Genomic DNA, 15,301 nt, shown 5'->3' on the forward strand with positions numbered 1-15,301 from the left:
TAAAAAAAATAAAAAATATAAAAAATCGTGGTTGGATTGCGGGGATGAAAAGCACGAGCAGGAATAGGTGTGATGTGCCCGGAAGCAAGAGACACAAACGGTTTCCAATTACGTTTCAGGGGATATTTTCTCATTGTTGGTATACCTGATAATGAAAGAGCTCATGCTCTTGATGACACGCCCAAAGCTGACCAAAAAGTAATTTCAATGCTGCGTCGCCTCATAGACACCATTCGAGTGATTTTGTCGAACCTTGAAACCACGTCTGCTCGAAGTGCACTGAAAGTACTGGACGCCTTAAGCCCAGTGCATGAATCTCTCGAATGGCCAACATGGCCATTGATGGCCATTGATGGTTGGCCAACATGGCCAACCATCACTCATCCTTTCGAGAAGAAGTCAAGGGAGCCTTAATCATCCAGTGGAACGCAAGAGGACTAAAATAACACCTTTAAGACTTTCTTCAGTTAATATATACGAATATGTTCCCAATCATTGTAATATGCGAGCCTAACGTCAGATGATCAGGATATGAAGCTGTTATGCCCCCGACAAATGGTGCATGCAGCAAAGTAATCATTTTTATTCGTCGTCAGATCACCTATGTTCCGACATTTCGCTTATGTCTCCGGTGACTGTGTGTGTGTGTGCGAGCCTCCTTCTGGTTCTGCATCTTCGTTTTCGCTGGTTTTTTTTTTTTTTCGCTTTAGACCTATGTTCGCCAGCCGATTCCACCTCATGATGACAATCAATGTTTGCCTAACAGTTAAAAAGGGCAAGGTCACGTTTACACTTGTAGGCGTTTATATATCGGCTTCAGGTAAGTTTGATTCGAAGAGATTAGCAAACATCTTGGCGGCGTATCCTGCTCTATAGGTCATAATCGGAGATTTTAATACCTTCCATATGGCACGGGGAAGCACAAGGACAAATGCAAAAGGACAAAGACTAGCAAACTTCGCCTGCAACCACGGCCTTTCGCTCCTGAATGACGGCAGCCCAACGTTCCTACGGGGCATGAACTATGGCAGCTGTCTTAAAGCTTTCGTATCCAGCTCTTTCACAAGATGTGTTAAGTGGTTTTTGGATATCGTGACCCACGGCAGTGATCAGCATTCCCACGTACCTTATCATCAAAGAGATGTCCAGGTCCTTCTCACGGAACACCACTCGATTAATTGACTGGACTACTTTTACCTCCGCAATGGAAGATGCTTGCCGAGAGGGCTTGTCCTTCTGGATTAGAGGAAACAATGAAGTGTGCAGTGCGAGACGCCACGCGCACGGTCACAGTTTCGTCTAATCACACATAGTCGGATATAGAGTTAGAGCGGCTTCGTGCACTCCGTCGTCGTGCGGAGCGGTGATACCGGCGTACAAAACCCATCGATGACCTTAGGACAGCCAGACGACTACAAAAGAAAATGCAGCGTCACATGGATAGACTGGTATCTCGACGTTGGACAATGTTTTGTCCAGTCACTAGACCCCCGGCAGCCACTTTTCCACACCTGGAGAACCGTACGTGGTCTGCGTTCCCTCCCTGAACAACGCTTCCCATTCAAAGTGCTGGCGCTCTTCCAGAGGCGGCTAGATGTTGATGTTGCTGAAACTTTTGTGCAAGGATCGCTGGCCAAGCGACTGGATTTGGATTTCCAGTTTACAGATTACCAAACGCTTGCGCCAAGCAGTTGGGGATGACCTTCACTGTGGACGAATACTGAACTTCACGGGGGACGGATATAAAGAAAGCGGCGCTAATCTTAGGTTTTCTGCTAAGCAGACGTGTCTTAAACAGGTAAATTAGTGATGTTTTTAAATGGTCGCCTGAACTTTACGATTCTTCGCTAAGTAACGCCCACCTCACCAAATAATTCGCGTGAAGGCGGAGTGGCGTCAAATGCTCTATGCGGCATTAAGAACATCTTGAACTCAAAAGTACCAGCCGTTATATAACTTTTACTTGTGCACGCCTTCAAAAAAAAAAAGAAGAACACGTTTTTAAAGTTATTTTACTTAGTCCTCAAACTCTGCATGCATATAAATGATGTATACATAGTAGCAAATCGGGTTAGAGTGGTCAGCCGGTAGCCGTTACCCCCAGACTCCGATCGCATTACAGCGATTGGACGCATGTATCCACAAATCCCGCTCCTTTGCCTGTGCGCAGAAGGCAGCGGGGCGTCACCGGAGGGTGTCAGGCAACGTGCGCCGGAGCTCACGCAAGAGAAAGCGGGAAAAAAGTACAAATGTAGACTGCGACCTAGAATAATGCGCAGAAGAGGAAAAGAATACATGATCGCGGATTCGCGTGTCACGTTCCCGAAGGAGCAAGCGAGGACCCATGGTATATTGGGGCGCTCTATATCGATAACGCACAGAATGTAATCATCTCCTTTGTCCTCGCTACTGGTCGCCGAAGACGGCTAGCAGCAGCGGTCTTCTTGCGCTCAGTTATTCTGCCCGACTGCACGTTTGCCTGTTAGCGCTCACCTTTCTGTGCGGCTGCAGGTCATGGCGGTCGGATTATCTTGGGTTGATGCGTTGCAATGCCCGGCTCCGCTACGATAATAGGCAATTATGAACATCAATGCCTTAGCTATCTTCCTCGCGCTATACTGGCACGCAGAGAGTTTTAGGGACTAACAGGGGCATTATCAAAACTTATCTCGTTTTTGTTCGGGGTCTGTAATACGGGTATCCTTATGTATTAGTTACCTTTGTGTAGTATGAAAGACACGAAAGAAATATTTTTCAATATTTGTGCACACTAAAAGGACGGGCTACACTGCTATCCTTGTATTTGTTCATAAAGGGCACTACGCGTAATTATTTTTTTTTACCGGCAGACGGACCTACGTGGAGTCTGGCAACGGAAGAAAGAACCTCAGAAAACATGCGGTGACATGCGGTGTCCCACAGAAGTTTGTCTGGAGTACCACGTTTTTCAACAAATGGGATGGCGCAGTTGCCTTGCCCTCTTCACCGAACATCTTCTCGATATATGCTGAGAACATTCGCGTTTGGACAACGGGAAACGTTTCAGGTCATCCAAGAAACCTAGCAAGGGTCTTCCAACGAAACGAAATATTTTTACAGGAACAGGCCATGAGTTTGTGTACTGAAAAGCCACGACACGCACGAAAGTGTCTGAAGGATTTTAAAGTCTCGCCACCTACGCAGTAAGCACCACAAGCTCCGCGACTCTCAATCGACAGGCGACTCCCAAGCGACTCCCAATCGGCAGGCTGAAATTATCAGGAAGGTCGTATATCCATGATCAATTCCCCGAGACCTACGTCGGCTGGATCCCCGATTATGAACTCTTGGCGGGATACAAAGTGGCACAAGCCATAGCATGATATCACACAAGCAGCGCCTTCCCGCCAAAGGGGACTCGTATGGCGGCACGAGGACATCCCCAGGAAATATTTGGATGTCCTACAGCATTGCCAACTAGAAAGAAGAGCGTATCCACCATATGACCCTAAACTCGGCCCTGCAGCGCTTCCAGACCAACACTTATGTGCATGGCATCATAATGTACCTCACCCACTTCGCATACTTCAACGGCTACTGCGGAGTGCCCGACACCGTCGAGCAGCTATGGTCAGGGGAGTCTTGAAATGAGGACACCACCCACTCGACCTCAAGAGCAACGACCTCGATGGTCCAAATAAATGTTCTCCACCACATGATGGTGGAGTGCCTGTGCCACCCAGCACCCAGCAACTAAGCAGACGCCACGCAAAACCTGGACTAAACGGAATAGCATCGTGAAGAATCGTGGGAGGCTTCCCTCGCACCCTCAGACCTGGAAAATCGGCGCTGGCTGGGGAACCAGGCACGGGAACCGGCGATCGCCAATGACCCAGGGCGAAGAAAGAAGAACTCTTTCACGCTGATTCTCGAAAGAAGCGTTTACTCTCTCTCCCTCTCTCATGGTCATCTGTTGGGAATAACCAAAACAATCGCGTTGACTGTATTGTTCGTAGCCGGGGCATAATGCGTTACGAACATTTCTACTGATCAAGGGAATGGGATAAGTGAAACGTAGGGAGGTTAACCTGGACTGAGCCTGGTTGGGTAGCCTACACTGGGGGAAGGGGAAAAGGGGAAAACAATTGGGAAGCACTCGAAAGGAAAGCGAACAGATATGTCAGGATATTGATCGAGATACCTGGCTGGGTCTCACTATATGAAGCTCGACGGATAACCTGTTGAAGCTTCGCTTCGCTTTCGTTGGACAGCAAAAAGAAAAAAAAAAGGAAGAAAAAAAAAAAGAAAAGAGAAAACAAGGGGGAAAACGCAGTGATGTATGGTGCTTGTTGAGGGAAGAATGCTAGTGAAAGGAGGTGTATGGTACAGATAAGTAGAACTCATATCTAAATATATTTAATGCTTCACACTCCTTGTGTCACAAGTGGCAGATCATGTCTGGGTGCATCCATTCTGCGTACAATGTAAATATAGGGCTCATAGTCAGGGGTGTAGGCCCAGTTGCAAATTCCCACTACCGAAGTTGTCTATCCCGCACATAAGCGGAGGGACACACCCAAAGGCCCAGTTGCCCATCAGGCCAAAGAGCAGCAGCAGCAGCAGCAGCAAGTTGCATATATGGGCACACGTCCAGTGACCCAAGTTGTCTATACAAGCCCACAAATGTATCTGGCGAGGACACGACGGAAAACGCCAAACTATGATGAAGAAGCAAAACAAACCGTAAAATATGTTCAAATGTAAAATACGTCCATCTTAATTTTGTGATACCCTGTACACATCTATCTTAATTCCGTTTGAGCGCTTTTGTAGAATATTACATTCTGATGCTGATAATACTGCCTTGAAGAAGTTTATCATTGCCTTGCGTGAGCTGTTTAATTTAAACACTTGTAATATTATAAATGTACACAGACATTACAAAGCTCGCTGTCTCGTTTGTTTTGTTTCCACTAGCTCACAACCTTTAGAAACTGCTGTGAGCAAAGAAGCACATAAACAATACCTGGTTCTTCTGGCTGCGGCATCTGCTCGATACCTTCTTTTACGCTGTCTTGGGACTCGTGCCATTAAGCGAAAGACGCTAAGGAAGGCTAGAGTGAAGCCAGATGAAAAACAGCCGTTGGGTTAAAATAGCTCAGTGACATTGTTAGAGTACTTGCATCTACGTCGGCAGAACTTGCAGCCCTCCATGCAGCTGTGACCTACGTCACCGAAGAGCCGGCACAGAAATGGGTCATATTCTGTGACTCTAAGGCAGCCCTTCACAGTATCAAATCAGCCTTACATCACAGAACTTACGAGCAGATGATATCCGACATCAGGGAAGTACATCACCATGCTCTGGAAACAGGGCACAGCATAGTCTTCCAGTGGATTCCTGCTCACTGTGACATCATCGGCAACGACATTGCTGACAGGGCTGCCCGATCTGCCCAGGAAGACACTCAGACACGTACAATACTTTTGGTGAGGACGGACACTGCCAGGGAACTTCGTCTGCTTGCACGCAAAACGTCACAAGCTTTATGGAGTTCAAGTGCCTCCAATTTCCGATTATATATGTTGGACCCCTTGCTACGGCTACAACTGCCATCTAGCCTTTCCCGCGGCGAAGCAACCTTACTGTGCCGCTTGTGGCTGGGAGTGGCGTTCACGAACGCCTACTCACATCGTATGGGAATGGCCGAGAGCCCGATGTGCGACTCCTGTATGTGCGAGGAAACCATCGAGCACCTATTGTGTACCTGTCCTCGCTACGACGTACAACGCCTCTCTCTCAGGACAACTTTAAACCGGCTGGACTCGAGACCCTTCTCTGAGTCATAGATACTCGGGCCGTGGCTACACCCGTCACTGGCATAAAAAGCGTTGCGTGCATTAGTGCTGTATTTGAAGTGCACCGGTTTAAGAGACCGCCTATAGTGTCCCTGTACATCGTCCCACGTGTACTCAGTGCTCATTCTCTCCCTATTTTTCTCTTTCTATCTCCCCTTTCCCTTACACCTAGTGCAGGGTAGCAAGCCGGATGCTCTTCTGGTTGACCTCCCTGCCTTTCCTCTCCTTGCACTCTCTCTCTCTTTTGCACCAAGTTAAGCTGCGCTTTAATATTGAACCAATTCTATTGAACCAAATACTTTGAAGTAAACAAAAAAAACGCACACAGGTATTTGTTGATCCAGTGTCCAAATTTTCAATTTAGAACGCTTGCCCACATGTAACGCGAGTTATCGCGGAGTAGTGATTGCTTTGAATTTTGATATATGATGACCAGTGGGGAGGCTTGCAGCTGGCATGGTGTAAAACCTATTGTATGCCGCGCCACGTCTTTCTTCGGTAGGGTCGGTCGGTCGGTCAGTCGGTCGGTCGGTTGGTTGGTCCGTCACCAGATATATTTGAGAATTTATATAGTGTAAACGTTATATGGGCGCTCCGAATACAAGCTCGCGCAAACCGGCCTATATTATCATTGCACGTTGACCGACAAAGTACCATAAAAGCTGCAAGTATAATGCCACCTCATGTATCTCTAAAGCGCACATACCTCTTAATGAAATAGCGCCTAATGTGCAACGGCTTCCTTGAATTTCCTATGTTCATTTTATTTGGATTACGCCATTCATGGGCCACGGGGTGTGTGGCACTTATGCTATTGTGACACAGGCAGTATGGAAGCCTTAAACCTGCCTGCATAAGTGTCATAGTTTTCTCTGCCTACCTTCCCTCGCCCTAGTTTCCTCAGTAAACATAAAACCACTTCGAATTGACGTTGACGTCTCACACCATGCATCAACCTGAATGGCTGTTTGCAATGTCGGCATTGCTTGCTGAGCTGTTTAGTTGTCACTGACCCCGTGAACGAGGCGCAGACGCCGGACCAAATTCCAAAGCCGACTTATCAGCTTCCGAAAATAATCCCACGAAAGCAAGGACAATTAATAGTGGGCCCTCTGGTGCGCCAGCGAACGCCGGTTGCTGTCCAAAGACCGAGTCAGAGCCCAGAGCTTGTCAAAACACAACAAAATATATTCTTCACACAAGGCAGTTACACACACACTTGCACACTTAGGCTAGGCACAACACAATACAATTCAGATGGGTATTCACAAAACACAGGAAAATAATTAACGACAAGCACTAAGAGTCCAACACGTAAAGTACAAAACAAAAAGGAACACTAAGTGTCCAATCCTATTCACCCGTGTTGGTCTTCGAGTCAGACGATCTCGGCGTAGCTCGGGACAAATCTCGAAGAAGGAACTTCTTCCGGGAAATGTAGACGCTCGATGAACTCGTCGACTAGCTTGCCGGGGAATCCCCTTCTTCCGCAGACGCTCGGTCTTCACGTTACATCACTTCACCGGTGCGGACTGAACTCTCGAACTCCACACTCTGGTTCTCGCACGGCGGTTATATAGCTTCCACAGGCGTTCTCGAACATTCCTACCGGAGTCGTGATCTCGTAGCATGGCCAAAGCTTGGGAACCTTCGAGTCTTTTCTCGTACCTTCGACCGCTGCTGTCGGAGCTTTGTAAAGGGTGATGACTCATGCTGTTGGCGCACGCTCACGTTGTAGTTATCTCTCTCGACTCGCCGGGTGAGAAGGTGTCTCGGCGCGTGCATGTCCTCTCTCTCTCTCTCTCTCTGGTTAACGTCGCTTCGTCGAGGCTCTTCTAGACGTTTCGGCGCCGTTGTTAGCGTTGTTGTTTGAGGCGTATGCGCTCTCCCCCTCTGTTGAAGTTGCCGCGGGGCCGGCGTGTTCTTTCGCTGGCTTGCGTGACACGCGGCGCGCGCTTGGATTACGCGCTCTTTTGTGACATTAGTACAGTGGCATTAGGGCATAAACATAAACGTTGCACGGCATTTAAGTTGTAACCTGTTCGGCGCGCAAACAAAAAGTTCGCTTTTGCCATGAGGTCTCATAGTATTTATATAACCACTTCGCGAAAGCTTCGGTTGACAAATTTCACCATGTATGTTGAATCTGCGTAACCTTTATCAATACTTCTTTTTTGCTGAGTTTCTCCGTAAGCCATCGTTTCCGCAATGCGCAGGCGATCTCGAAGGGGAGGCATCGAGCATTGCATCTAATTTCTTTCTTCTCCCCGACTAAAATATACATCGGACCACTTTCGCGGTTAGGCAGACAGTCTGTAGCAGCCGAAGAGCCGCCAGAAGTGGCACGCGCTTCTCACGTTTCCAAAAGCTCCGGTTGCCGCCGGGAAACCGCACAGCGGTAAAAGGAGGGGGAAATCCGGTCGCAACCCTCTCGCACCCTTATCCATGCCGATGCACCAAGTTTGCCCGAGGGCCCGGCAGGGTCCTTTCGCTCTGAGACAATGAGATCGCCGTTCGCGGAGAAAAGCAGCCCATTCTCGTTGCTCTCCCACCGTGGAACATTGGCGATGCTCGAGTTTCCTCGGTTTCCGCTGCGGCCAGCCGCCTTCTCTTTTGTCTTCGCTCCGGTTGCTTCGCCAAGGAGAGAGGGCCTTTTCATAAAGTATCACCGGCATCTCACTGCGTTCATCCATTTGCTGATGAAGACCTGCATTGTGGCCCCTATGCGAATGATTACGGTGAAATGCGCTAGACCATGATTACACCATAGCTATAAGCATCAACGTCATCATCGCCATGAGGTTACCGAGCCGACGACACGGGCAGGCAGGCGCCGAAATGTACTGAGGCGCTCCAGTGGTGACAAAAATTGCGTTGTACGGGTGCACCATGCAACTGTGTAGAGGTATACTGTAATGCGCTTTTGCATGTATGTGCACATGTTGATTCTCTTCTTAATGTGCTTAGCCTTGGAAGAAACTCAATATTTTTTGCGGATTTTGACTTCCCAAGATTTTTATGAGGCAACCTATGCAACACATACCTGAGCAACATGATTATTGCGGCACGATTGACTGACATTTGGCCATTTGGCCTTCTTTACAGGTTTTCTCGCTCTTATTAGGCAATCCTCTTCAAGAATGAAGACCTGTTGGAGTTTCTGGGGCCTCAATGTTGTTGGTTGTCCTGATCAATCACATAAATTATTTGTTCTTTAGAACTCATATAGTTGAAAAATAAAGGGCCCCTTTTTATGGCAGCGTTGTCGGATTGATTTTCATATCTCCAAAAGTGACGTCTGTTCCGTGGATGAAAACAAAGTAAAGAAGCAAAATTCAATACGCTTCTTCTGCTGCGTACTTCTTATCGATCCTTCTGGCGGTCACCATTTTTGTCAGAGACCAAGTGGTTCTTGAAGATTATGCTTTCGAGCATCGGCCAAGACGTGCTTATGTTCCAGATCGAAATACTGCTTTCTTTCTTTCTTGCTGTAATCGATTTTTGTGAAAACATCTTTGATCCAAGGCACAAGTGCGCAAATCCGTATTGAAGAAGAAGAAGAATGATAACTAAAAAAAAAGTGTAAGTGTCAGAGGTCATCCATTCCGGAAGAAGCCACTGGCAATCTATCAAAATCTTTGACTAGACTCTTTTATATGTTGTCAGTTTTGTAGATGACACCAGTTCTTCTCTAGTGCCTTCGCCCGTTTTAACGTCTCCTATCTCCATACGCACCATTTCGTAGGGCAATTAAATCATGAAAAGTTGCCTGAAAGAGTATAGTGTAGAAGACATAATTGGTTGTCATAACCCGCTGCGATGAATATTTTGAGGTATTCGTAAGAGGAACAACGTCATGCCAGCGCTCCTCTGCAGTGTCAACTGAAGTGTCCACCAGTGTCCACAAATGTGGACACTTTTTCTAAAGCTAACTACTTCTGAGAGAAACGTTGCAAGACATTAAAATTGCGCGCCTTTCTCTGCCTTGATCATGGCTTACTAATCTTCTAAATAAGGGTGCCATATGTTGTCTGAGGCAGGCGCGAAAAAAAAAGAGAAAACGAAAAGAAGGTAGCTGCGAGCAACTCCGGAAGTGTTTTTGCAACTTGTGTACACATTTGTGGACATGGCCTTTTGTCTTCAAAATACTTTTTATGCCACCACTTTTAGTTAAAGATTTATTTATAAAGGAGACTTATTTCTTGCCTGCATTTCTTACCTACAGAGCATAAAATGCTATCGGCAAGATGTGTTGTTAAGTTACATGCTACACATTTTGGATGTCTAGTTCTGCAATTCACATACGTCAGGTATGTTATTTTTGTGTTTTTTTTTCAGTGTAGGTATAGCCTAGCCGCTTACAATTGCTAAGAACATCAGAGTTATTTGGTGCATGTTTGGGCTTCAAGATGTGCGTGCTCTTATAGGTCGTATTGTGAAGGTTATTCTGGCAACTGAAAGGCGCACAATATCCACGGATGTTTAAATAAGAAACGCTGAAAGGCTATTTTATTGCAGGAACCTGTTTGTAGAAAATGGATAGTGAAGGCAAACGCACCAATCGTGAACTAGTCGGCTAATGAGTAAAATGTTGAAGCTTTTACAGCGAAGCTGCTAAAGGCTCACTCTTCGATGGTCGCGTCCGGCAATAGAAAAAAAAACTCTAATTGGCCGTATGCTGTAAGTGCGAGTGAAACCGCGTGAGGGCGAGGGACGCGCGCTTTCAGGGGGAGCGAACGCACGGCGGAGAGCAAAGGAGACTTATGTGCGAGTGAAAGCGCGCGAGGACGAGGTCGATGGCGGCGGCGTTTTGCCCGCGTTCGCAGAGAACGCGCGCGGCGTTGGTGACACGTTTATGAAGAACGTGCGAACCTTTTCCGTACACCCCATGCCGGTGTACAGTAGCGACCATAAGACCACCGTCCCTGTGGCCACTAAATAAATGAAAACCACCGGATCATATATATTTCTAATTATTTAATAGTTCAAATAACCAATTACACCATCACATCTTAATAATACATAATTCCCACCATAGTACAGCTTCACTGGTCTTACATCTCCACCCCAGTGGAAGGGATGACAGTTTTATTGCGATAGCAATTATATGGACACTCAAAAGCAGATTTCTGCCGTCGGCGTCGTCGTCGCCGTCGTCGTCGCCGTGGTCGTCGCCGTCACCGTCGCCGTCGCCGTGAGGTTCCGTATGACGTCAATGGAGATGAAATCGTCGCCGCGCGCCGAACGCTGTATGTGCGAGTGAAAGGGCGCGAGGGACGCGCGCTTTCACGGGGAGTGAACGCACGGCGGAGAACAAACACGCGTTCTGCGCTGTGCTCCCTTAAGGGGTCCCCCCAACCAACATATGCGCAGTGGGAGGCGATCCTCCGTCGCTCCGAGCCTCAGGTCTGGCTGGCCCTGATCCGACGAGCAGGAGCGGTGGCGGCAGCCATTGGGCCCTGGACTAAGGGCCCCAACCACATTCACCCTTTCACGTTATAATAAAGTTTATTTCTTCTTCTCCCCTTAAGGGCTGCTGAAGTAGGCGTCTCTTTCCTCCTCTACAATCATCATATATGTAGAGCAAACGTGCCTTCTTCCGACGCGCGAAAGGCCGTGGGGGAGATGGGGGGAGGGAGAGGGAAGGGAGGCGACGTTTAGCTGCGGCACCAAGTGCCTATTTATATCAGAGGCTCCGGCAACAGTCACCAACGCCGCACGCATTTTGAGCGAACGCGGGCAAAACGTCGACGGCGTCGACAACAGTTCTGCGTGTTGCCGGTGCTGCTGCATGTCCAAGTTTATACAGCTGATAAAGCTGCTATCATTACTCCGTATAGCTCTCTACAAATTTGCTATCGCAATTGATGCTTCGCCTTTCAGGTGAAACTGCGACAACATTTTTTCACTTACGTTTGCCTGCCTGAAAGGGTGCTCGTAAATGCCGGAATACATTCGGAAACTATCCAATTCAAGCAACGTGAGAATTGTGTCCTTGGTTACCGAGGCCTTTGGACCTTAAGTGGAGCCCAGCTGAGAGTTACTGGCAGACACGCTTAATTGAAAGGCTTTTGCAGCAACCTACTGTTGCAGCAACAACTCTGCTTTGTTGTTGGCCCAGTCTCCCGACTATGCCTTCGAAATATACGTAAAGAGCTAAGACAGCCTGCTGCAGCGTTAAGTGTAACTAAGATGAATCTATATTTAATCTGGGGCCATCTTTCAGAATATGATGTCATGGTGTAGATGTAATAGCATTACAAGGTGATGGCGTGCAGCTTAGACGTTTGTCTGTGGCCTAATGTTTTGATAAGGATGGCTGTCAGTTCAGCGTTTACTTTCCGGCCCGGAAGGTCATCCATGCAACCTCAAAGTTGTCTTGTCGGTCAGCAGTGGGGCAGCGGTGAAGTGAAGCGTGACCTCCGTTGCTTACGTAGCCCAGATAATCACGTCATCGTAACACCTTGCGCACGTTGTCTCATCTGCCATTTGATAGGAGGACTCACTTAGTAGGGGTCTTTCATACGTGACCGTCTCGCTTTCCACTAGACATTAATTCCACGGTGCCAAGACTCAACGCGTTTCTTCGACAAGAAGCCATATAGTATTGCCACCTCCGCTTAACCTCACATCAGCCTCGCCGGTAAACCTTCTGTCGGAAAAAGCGCGCAGTTTGAATATGTAGGAGACAGATACAAACTGTTAATTGAAAGGTACATAAATTTGCCCGCTCGTGACTGACCACCAGGTAGTAGTCTTGGGAAGGGTAAACGGAATCCAACTATTCTCGAAGCGGGCAGGAAAAGAAGAAAGCTTTGCTTTGAAGGTTGATTATAGTATATGCAGGTGCTACAATTTCCGAAACTAAGGATTTTTTATCAAATAAAATAAAATTCGACTATAGCTTATCAAGAATGTCAATGTCAGAATGGCTAAACAACAAAATTTGAAAGAACTTTACTTCTTCAAATAGCAATTCATGGAACCGAAGATGCTACGTAGCGCTAGAGGGAGAGCGAAAGATGTGCAAATTTATTCAGATTCTCACTTGTGAGCAGATGTGACTTTTAGAGGCGTTTTTTAAGGTGGGCTTAAATTTTGGTTAGCGTCTAGTAAATATTTTCATCGCTAATCTGCTTCGCATTCGCGCGCTATCCATCGCCCATAACACAAATATCCTTGGACCAAAACTTGTCACATGACTTTTCCATCCTTCGCTTGATTGACGCGGTTGAGGGCACATTTATTGTCTCGTTTCTGTTTGTTTTGTGCTTAGGAAAAAAAGGAGAAGAAAAAAATGGGGGGGAGAGAGATTTAGAAAAGAGGTTCCTGTCTCGTGAGAAATAAGGGTGGAGCGGGGGGGCTTGGGGTAGGCGGGGTGTTGAACAAAGGGTCATGGTCGTTGGGCTGAGACACACATTATATTACCATATTTACAAGGTTCAAGAGTTGCGTTAAAACAGTCAATGGCGGACTTTCATCTTTTCGGTCTGTTATTTGCCGTGATGAGACGCATGTTTGATGGCTTGTTTTCCTTCTCCACTTCCGCTCTTGGGTGAAGAAATAATCAATAGAGGGGATGATGCTGTCAGATTAAGAGAAATAAGAACATGATCTTTTAAGACACAAAGAAAAAAGACAATATCTTGTGATTTGCCACAAGTAATAAATGTTGCGTGGATGCTGTGTGTCTAGCTCTATCCGGTTTTTTTTTTTTTCAGTGCCACCAGATAGCGGTATGCGAAAACACCACGATGACCCGCTAGTGGCGATAACCACCGTGCCAACGTCCTTGAAAAAAAAAAAAAAACTTCCAATTCAGATTCTCATCCCGTTCAATACAACAAATAGAGTTTGGGGAGTGAGATGGGCACCAAATTTAAAGACACAATATATTCCATTCCGGTTTTTTGTTTCCCTCACTTTTTGCGGGTTGTTATATCCGACATCAAAAATTCCGAAGTTTCCCTGGAAGCTTTTACAGACTGCGATCAGCCTGTGATCATTTTCTCAGATGGTAGCCACTTGTTTGAGGTGAAGAAACCATCGAACACGTTCTTTGTCATTGTCCTGACTACAGTACGCAGAGACGGTCACTCGTGAATGTGCTAGCACGTCTCAATGACCAGCTGCTTTAGGAGCGGTGCTGTGAGAATGGTGCCCTAAGCGTATATCACGCCAAAAAGCGTCGAAACCGCTGCTAGGGTTCCGATAAACGTAGCTCAAATGACTTCCTCTAACATTCCTACGTCTGTTGTCTGGTATTATTTTCTGTTCAGGTTTCTTGATCCGCTTTTGTTTTCATTTTCTTTTCTCTCCTGAGCCTTCTGCCAGTGTAACGTATTGAACCGGATGTTTGCCATCCGGTCAACGTTCCTGCCTATCGCATCTCATTTTTCTGTTTTTCACACTTGTATATAGCTTAGGTTTAATTGGCGAGGTGAGTTTTAGAAGCTTAAGCTTACCTTCTGCTACTTCATGCAAATCCACTCAAGTTTCACTGTGACAATAGCTAATAAAAGCTCGAAACTGATTTTACCTTTCGTTACGCTGCCTTATCGTTAAGGGGCCTTCATCCTCAATCCACTGCCTCACATTACAGCATCCTGAATGTGCAGCTGTGAACCGGACGTGCTAACGAATCAGCTAACGCTCAGCTTCCTCTCTCGGAATTTTGTGCGTGGTGTTGCGCACGACACAGACTACGAAATTGGCGCTCTGTGCATGTATTTCAGGCGCCACAGAAGGCCATACTGTGGCTCAAGGAAAAGACGGTTGTGTATCTCGAAAAAGTTGTTCTTGATGGGATAGCAGTGCTCTCCGTGACAGCCTCTCGCATTAAAGTTCGGTAAGGGCTTCAATAACTGCCCCGCTACCATGTGCTTATGCAGCATAGCAGGCGTGCGATGTAGTAGTCGTTAGTAGCGTGATTTTTAGCGCAATCGCCATTCTCAGCGTTATTCCTCTTCAAAAGATGGTTCTTCTAGATCTTGTATTTTAATTAACGACGTGTTGTCGTCGTTTCCATCGCTCGTATACCATCATCGTCCGCGTCATCGTATTGCAGTTATCGTTGTCGCACAAAGTCGGGGAATGCTGCACAGGATTGCAGGTGATTTGCAAAATGTTGGGGTCGTTGGGTGTACCCGCGGAGGTAATTGCTGTCGAAGTAGATGCCTCCTGTGATCCTGAGAGATAGAGTCGCTGAAACCTCCTTTTTAATGCGATAGCGTTTAGGGCCCTGTGTCGCAGAAAATCCGGCGTCGGCAACCGGCGTGTCATCGAGGGTGGCGGAGAAAATCATCCAACCACATCGACTGCGCAGGCCCTCCACGTGGTGCAAGGTTCTGTTGAACAAAAATTGAATTTCTCACATTGAAATCCGTCAGAAAAATAGTAAAGTACGACTTTACCATTCTGCGTCGGATTCGCCGTCGGATTGTTTACCAATCGGCGTCGGATT

Source organism: Dermacentor silvarum, chromosome 8, assembly GCF_013339745.2.
Source record: "Dermacentor silvarum isolate Dsil-2018 chromosome 8, BIME_Dsil_1.4, whole genome shotgun sequence".
In the NCBI taxonomy this organism is placed as follows: domain Eukaryota; kingdom Metazoa; phylum Arthropoda; class Arachnida; order Ixodida; family Ixodidae; genus Dermacentor; species Dermacentor silvarum.